The following is an 8,330-nucleotide window of genomic DNA, read 5'->3' on the forward strand; positions in this document are numbered from 1 at the left end:
CACTTCCCAAACCAACCATCTGAATAGTTTTTTTTGGCATTGATAGATTAAAAATTCAAATTTTGCTTCAAAGTTTTCACTCTCTAGACTATGGTCTAGTTTTAATAATGTACCAAATATAATGGAATATTTTAGAAAGATGGTTAAAAATTGATTTTTTTTGACTTTTTAAGCTTTTTTGACCGTTATATGTGAGAAATAATGTGACTCAAAATGAGTTAAAAATTGACTTTTGACTTTTAACCCAATTCCGAAATGGCCCCAATAAATGATACATTTTTTAGATGGGGGTGGTGAGACTTATTAAACAGCAACAATTAAGGCTGCAAACGAACAGAGTCGAGCCGAGCTTTGTTGTGCTCGAGCTCGACTTGACTCGTTAATAATAATGAAACTCGATCTCGATTTGGCTTGATAATTTTTTTTAATATTATTTAATATATAAATAATGTAATTATACAATTATTTATATATTATTTATTATATAATTTAAATAAAGATAAACGAGCCGAACTCGTGCGAGCTTAAGCTCGAGCTCGGATCGTTTACTAAACAAGCCTAATATTTGAGCTCAAGCTCGGCTCGTTTACTCAACGAACCGAGCTGAGCCGAGCTTATTCATGAACAGCTCGGTTCATTTGCAATCTTAGTAATAATAGGGTAAATTATGAATAGATCTTAATAGTTAGACTTAATTTCCATAAAATCCTATTGAAAATAAGTTTTAATAAAATCGTCGCTAAAAATATTTTTTGTGATGATTTTTTTACATATGTTGCTAAAAATTAACAATTTGTGACTTTTTTTGTCAAGATTTTTATAAATTGTCGTTAAAATTTACAATTAGTGACATTTTTATGTGACGAATTTTTCAAACTATTGCTGAGATTTGTAAATTGACTTTATGTGACGATTTTTTTAAACTGTTGCTAAAACTTATAATTATTGATATTTTTTGTGATACTTTTCAAACTGTTATTGAAAATTAACAATTAATAATATTTTTTAATAATGTTTAATGAAAAATACCATTAATTATCGCTTATTAGACAATAAATTTATTTATTAAGATTTACATGTAAGTCTCCTAAACAATAATATATGTAATTTGTATATTTATATAACTTTAGTCTTATATTTGTACATTTTAAGGGAGGGTTGTGCCATTATGTCAAAATTATAAAATCAATCAGTGTGTTTGGTTTGAGTTTTTTGAATTAAATTTTTTAAAAATTGAGTTTTTTGATTTTCGTATTTTTTTGTTTTTAGTGAATATTTTTAAAATTTTAAACATTTTTTTTAGATGCACCTTACTTAAATGTATCTAAAAAGTAAAAAATTTGTGAAAAAATATTTTTAAAAATTAATAAATACAAAAAAATACAAAAAATACACTGAATTCTTGTATTTTTTTTTTTTTATATTTTTGGTATTTAGTGAATTTTTAAAAGGTTTTTTTCAATTTTTTTTTTTACTTTTTAGGTATATTTATGTTAGTTATGTCTAAAAATTGAAAAAAATTCTCAAAATATTAAAAAAATTCAGTAAAAACAAAAAAACAAGAAAAATAAGAAAGTAAAATTTTTTGAAAAGTGTTTTTAAAAAATGATAACCAAGTATAGTGAATGTAATTTACTTCTTTTTTTTTTTTCTTCTTCTTTTTTTTTTTTGGGGGGGGGGGGGGGGGGGGGTTTTGTTGGTGTTGGTATAGCCCATCAAAATGAAATGAGCGTATGCCTAGCCCATATCAAATGGGCACCCTTTTGTTCTTGTGAAAAATGAACCCATATAGCATTGAGATAAAGACCCTATTATACACCTTGGTGGACAGCATATGACCTTTAAAGGCCCAGTTACCTAACAGCAAAGCCCAGTTGGAAAAAGGGCACCTAGCTTAAATATAAATCAACAAGTCTAATTCACGAATAAGAGGTGATGGTGGGTCTCATTCGTTAAAAAATTATATTCATCTAATAATTATAGTTATAATCATGAATTATAATTATCAAATTAATTAAAATTTTTAATTTTTAATTTTTTAATTTTTAATTTTTTTTTTTTTTTATGACTAGATGAGCCCTATTTTTGATTTGTGTATATATATTTTTATATGAGTTAAGTTTCTATTATGTTAAGATTTCAACATAAGAGAATTTAAGAGGCTTATAAGGCTCATCACATGTCATGTTTTAATGATTTGAATCGTTCATTTTGTAGAGTTATTAATACATATTATTTATGAAAAATTTAATTCGATTTAATAATCATAACATTTTCATTTTATCGCATTTGTCTCTTAAAAAATAGACAATAAATATATTTTTGAGATTGACCATTAATTTTTTTAGAAACAAGTATTACAAAATAAAAGCGTTACGATTATCGAATTGCCTTAAATTTTTTTTTATAAATAATATACATTGAGAGTCTTACAAAATAAATAATTTAGATTATCAACATGACACCCGTGATGAAAAATATTGGGAAAAAATAGTTAGTTTTTCTTTGCCATGGTATGGATGTTAGGGCCCTGATGATTAACGATCCTGATGTTATTCAACGATTTCAAGCAACGATGTGATGAGTTTGGGGTAAGGATATGAACCTTTGAGAAATTAACTGGTTAATCTAACGGTCGAGGTTGATTGTTAGAAGGGTTATCGGTCGGACCAACCTTTGGCTTCCCCATTCTTTACTGAAGAATTTATATTAGAGTAATACTAGGAATATTATTTTTAATCAAATAAATAATTAAATATTTTATAAATTTATATTTTGTGGACTTTGCACTTATGATATTTAATTACTAGTGTATATCCGTACCTGAAAGTACGGTGTAAATAAAAATAAATGAATAAAACTAAAAAAATATAAAAAAATAAAATAAATAGGGAGGAAAATAAAAAGAGGGAATAAAAAAATAAAAAGACAAGAAGGTGAGATCATGAGATCATTTATGGGATCATGGAAGGGTGTGTGAGAAAATGAAAAAGTAAAAAAAAAAGTAAAAAAATAGAAAATGTACATATAGGATACATCACAACTATTATTTTATAATTTAAATAATTTTGAATCGTCCAAATGTGCTAATGGGACAAAAATATATTGAAGATTCTCAATAAATGAGATACAGTCCTTCCCCTTGAGGCTTAGCCCACGCATATGAGAGACATCAAATAGGCTGCCGTTTTCCTTACAATTCAGAGTGGATTCCATAATTGAGTCCTTGTATTGAAGCATGCTACATCCAGCAAATGGGACCATCTTGCCACCATTTGAGACATGGAAATCATACAGAATTGTCTTCTTCAGTTCAGCTTCTGTGGCAAAGCATCATCGTGTTACGACCTTCTTATTAGCTTGAGCAAGTCGGCGAGTGATTAATTGCCGAAGTTGCCACAAACCCCCTCTCATCTTCTTGTAAACATAGCTGACTGAAATTCATCAAAATAAGGATCAGAACAAACAAATGATCACATTAATGTTCTGTTAAAACTCAAATCGAATCTGACAAACCACAAATGAATAGCTCAAACCAAACGCATAGTGAATTCGTAGGCACATAAAAGTTTTTTTTTAAATGAGGGATCTTTAGACATCACAATGAAAAACAGTACATTGAGATTTACATTACATTACATTTTCATATATAAGGAAAATGTTTCTGACATAATACAACCTTGACAATCAACATATACAAAATACATCAAAATCATATTCGAAGGGAGCAACGTCGATACAAAAACAACATAATCAACAGATTGGCAATTAGGAAATTTTTCCTAGGTAATTAGGCAGTCAGGAATTTACCTATGCAAACCGATTGGTTTAGGACAGGAAATTTTTTATGGGTAATTAAGCAGTCAGGAAATTACCTATGCAAACAGATTGGTTTAGGACAACAAAGTTATCATAAAGAATAGGTTTAGCACACAGATTGCAAAGATCTATGTGTAAATTGTCACAAATTTTACTCAACAACATTATTACAGTGAGCAAAAAATTGGGTACCGCAGTTATCAATTGAATTTTGTAAAATTACTCGGGCGTAGAGAACAAAGTTCTTGGTGCTTCAATGGGTTTAATTAATTGTAAATATCAAAACAAACACAACCACAAAAACAAAAATAGAGAGAAAGGGAAATGCTTCGATCTTACCTTGTGAGGGTGGGTGTCGATGATGAACAACAGAACAAACAATCAAAACAACAATGATTTCGTAATTTCTGATTCCAAAACAACCAAAATCAAAACAAACAATCTTACATTTCTAGTTCGAAGGGAATGAGGAGGAGAGGACTAAAGTGATGAAAGAGGATGAGAGAAGAGGGAGGAGGATAGGAAATAGGGGGTTCGGGTTTGGGTCTCCGGCGATAGTGGTGGTCGTCGCAAGGAGATGTGGGTTTTTGCTATTTGCTGATCTTCCTCTTTAGTGGTGAGCGGCGTTGAGAGAGAGCATTATACAGTTTTTTTTTTTTACGATCAAAGGGGTATCGGATGATTGTAGGTAATCGACGACGGTCAGTGGGCATCGGTTGGTGAAGGATGAAGAAGGGGAAATATAAGAACAGTGGCTTCCGTTGTCGTTTCCATTTCTTCTGCTTCCGCTGATGATCGCAGAGATCAGGTTATTTTGATTTTGAGGCGAGAATGTGAGAGAGAACGTGTAGAGAGGGAGTTGAAGAGACGCGTTTGGGCAGACACAGGAGAGAGAGAGAGCAAAGAGTGTTTGGCCGGAAAAAAAATTGATCTTAACCGTTAGACATTGATTAAAAATCATTTAATATATATTTTCAAAAATAATTTTACTTTATTGTATAGATTTATTTGATAAAAAATTTAACATCTATATCAAATTATTTATTTATATATTAATGGCTACAGTCTAGCCGGAACAATGGGGCATTAATTATAGAGCTTAGAAATTTGAGAAAAGCTTCTCTCTCTCTCCTCTCAAATTTGGATCTTCCGATTTTCTTTCAACGTTCAAGATTCGTCCAGCTGATCTGATCTGATGATCAGTAGATTTTTCTCTAATTTAAAAATTCTCTGTTTTTGGTAGGCATGGAAGAGAAACTTCTTTCGATTTCTAGGCATTTCTTCAAGGTCATGGTGCCTGGTTTTCTCACAAAGCTTGTATGTCCTCTCTCTCTCTCTCTCTCTCTCTCTCTCTCTCTCTCTCTCTCTTGCTTTTTTGGAGCAAGTTCACCTTTGCATTGCTTGATGGTAAAAAAAAATTTCACTCAAGTGTAATGGCAGGACCCTTGTTCATAGAATGTTTTGGAATTTGATGCTTACTTTAATGGTATAGCCTTTTTTTTTTTTTACCTAAAAATTGATAAGTTTCAAATAATCATTTTTTTTTTTTCAAATTATTTAAGTTATTTTTGTTTAATAAGTTATTAGCAAAAGTTACACTCACAATTTAGCACAGACTCCCCAATTAAAACAAGATATAATCACCTCCTAAAAGCTGTAACAAATAGTCCAAGATAATATTTGGTTGATTAGAATAAAGGAGTAATGAGGGTTTATTCTGTTATTAAGTTAATTTTCATGTTTGGTTTATAAAAAATGGGATTAAATATATTTCATGTTGGTTGTCAATTTAAACATTGTGTCAATTTAGTTGTTAATGTATAAAATTTGTTTCATTGATATAATTTAAACATTTAGGTACTTCTGTTTAATTAAGAGTAAGAGTAAGTTGGTTTAATTTTAGCCCTGTCTTAGTGATAACATGCATCTTCTATAAGACTGAAAATATTATGAAGTTCTGTTTTGTCAAAAGTAATGGAAAATTGGAATCCAGTATTCAATAATAGAAGTCTTCTTCAGACCACCATGCCAATCAAATGGAGCATCAAGGAAATTAGTGAGCAATGGAATTGTTGAGATAAAGAGCTTGAAGAGTAAACACACGACTCTACGCGCTTAACCAAGTGAGTCGAATCAGCCATTGAATAACCAGAGGGGAGAGAGAGAGAGGGGACAGTTGACATTTGGAATAAGACGAAAGAAAGGGAAAAGAGGGGTTGCGGTGGTGGGAAGGTGGTTGTCCGTGGGGTAGAAGGAGGTGGTTGCAGTGGTGGTAATGGTCACTGTAGTGGAGTGGTAGAGGAGGCTATGAAGGTTGTGGTTAAGACAGTGGTGATCGCGGTGGTTGAAGGGTTGTGAAGGTGGAGATAGTAGCAGCTAGTGGTGGTAACAATGGCAACGACCGACAGCAATGCCAGTGAGGAGGAGAGAGAAAGAAAATGAAAATGGGTGTTAGGATTAGGGTTTTTAGGTTTTGGTTGTAAGGAGAAGGTAGGTTAGGGATAAGGATAATAAAAGAATTATAGAGATTATAAAAAGGTCGACAATGGCAGTGAAGAAGACAAAGAAAGAAAATGAAAGTGGGTGTTAGGGTTAGGGTTTTTAGGTTTTGGGTGTAAGGAGAAGGAAGATTAGGAATGAGGATAATAAAAGAATTATAGAAATTATAAAAAAGTTTAAATGAAAAAAATTAAATTTTAACGGTGTAGGGAGTTAAACTTATAGTGTAAATAGAATCACTCAATTTTATTTTAGTACTTATTAGAGTTTTAATTTAAGGTAAAATCTATTTTACCCTCTTATGATTTGACCTTAAAGTACTTTACTCCCTTGTGGTTCAAAAACATCCAAAGACACATGTGATTTTGATTATTTTGCACTTTACCTCTCTATCGTTATTAATTCCATCAAAGTTAACGGAATTTGTATCGGACATGTAGATTTTGAGATTTGGTATGACAAAAACTTTCAATCAAAATCAAATTTCATAGTAAAAAGACAAATTTACCCTTTTTATCTTCTTCTCATTTAAAACCCTAACACCACCTTTCATAACACCCACCACCTCTACACCACATTGCAACCTAAGATTGTAAGAACCGATTGGTCTCACCTTGATCGTCGTCTCACAATTGATCAATGCTTCAGAGAGCTTCAAGGTAAAAAATGACACGTGGGCAATAATGAAGAAATTACCTAAGTCTACTAATATATTTACAGTTTTTCTATTGTTCTCCGAGTTGGGATTTGGAAAAAGAAACAATTTTTTTTGTATTGTCTTTGAAAGTACTTTTAATTCCATACGCTCACCATACCTACTGAATTTGCTCGTATTTTCAATGAAGAATCGTTCACTTTCCTCCTATGGTGGTGTTAATGATAGCAACAATGCTATACTCACCATCTTTATCATCTTTTTTTTAATCACATAAAGTGGCTCAAATTATCTATCCTCAAAATTCATGTACCCTATCTCGAATACATTTTCAGCTTGCGCAATTGTATTTGAAGATTTGCTCATTGTTAACAGGGCGACATAGATGATTGGGCAAAGGATCTCTAGCCACAAAATATGTCATATTTACAATTTTTTTAGATAATAGTGAAACTCGTGGAGTTTACTGCAACTATAGTTGTGAATGTACTTCATAGGGTAAAAAATTGATTGAAAAGTGCAGCATTATTGTAATAACAGTGTTATATTATTATTGTTATTTTATTTTTGTATATATATCTCAAAATTTTTGTGTATACTAGTATCCCTAATTATTGTCATGCAATGTCAATAGGTCTACTAACACAACTTCTTATTCTTTTTTTTTTTTTTTTTTTGTTGTACACAAAGCACTGCATTCATCCTTGTGAATTGAGGAGGCTGCAACTTACACCCCCGAGGGTCCCCATTTTGTAATAACCATATCTGTTCACCATGGGATCAGTCATTATCCTTAGCAAGTTTTTGAGTACTTTCCTTCCCCTTTTTTTTTTTCCTCTCAAAAGCATGATAATTAAACTACTTTTGTGTATTTGTGCTTGTGATTTTGCAAATGACAGAATATCCTAGTGAATTTTTTGAAAGCGAATGACCTTAGTGAGCATTGCCACCTCACTTGTAGAGATCCTTTGGGAAAATCTTGGCCGGTGAATATTTCATTCAGAAAGAGCGGTTCATCAGGAACATGCATTACAGTATCTATGAAAAAGGTTAGTATGAGTTTTACACATCCAATAAGCTAAATGATGGAGATGTCTGCATCTTTGACTCAACCGCACCGTCACTAGAGGAAAGCGTTGTGAATTATGTAGTTTATGTTATTTATTAAGGATAGTTTAGTCCTTTAGGTTGTTAGGGTTTAATTAGGGTTTGACTTTATTAGATTATATATTTGTACTTGTTTGATTGATCATTCAATAATAATACACACAAGTTTGTTATCATGGTATCAGAGCCACGACTCAGATGTTAACATACCTTTCGCAGGTTATCATCGACCATCGTAGCCCCTTTCTCT

The 8,330-nt window shown here is 31.5% G+C and overlaps 1 long non-coding RNA gene across 1 annotated transcript; it reads right to left on the reverse strand.

The window, feature by feature from the left end:
- Window positions 1–2,923: 2,923 nt before the first annotated feature.
- Window positions 2,924–5,166, reverse strand: LOC114264158 (uncharacterized). The gene is made up of 2 exons (XR_003629861.2): window positions 4,159–5,166; window positions 2,924–3,430 (listed from the first exon to the last, which is right to left on the reverse strand). It is a non-coding gene; the product is annotated as an uncharacterized LOC114264158 (long non-coding RNA).
- Between the last annotated feature and the right edge of the window lie 3,164 nt (window positions 5,167–8,330).

The sequence above is a fragment of the Camellia sinensis genome, chromosome 3, assembly GCF_055761805.1.
Source record: "Camellia sinensis isolate YWXY chromosome 3, ASM5576180v1, whole genome shotgun sequence".
Taxonomy (NCBI): Eukaryota; Viridiplantae; Streptophyta; class Magnoliopsida; order Ericales; family Theaceae; genus Camellia; species Camellia sinensis.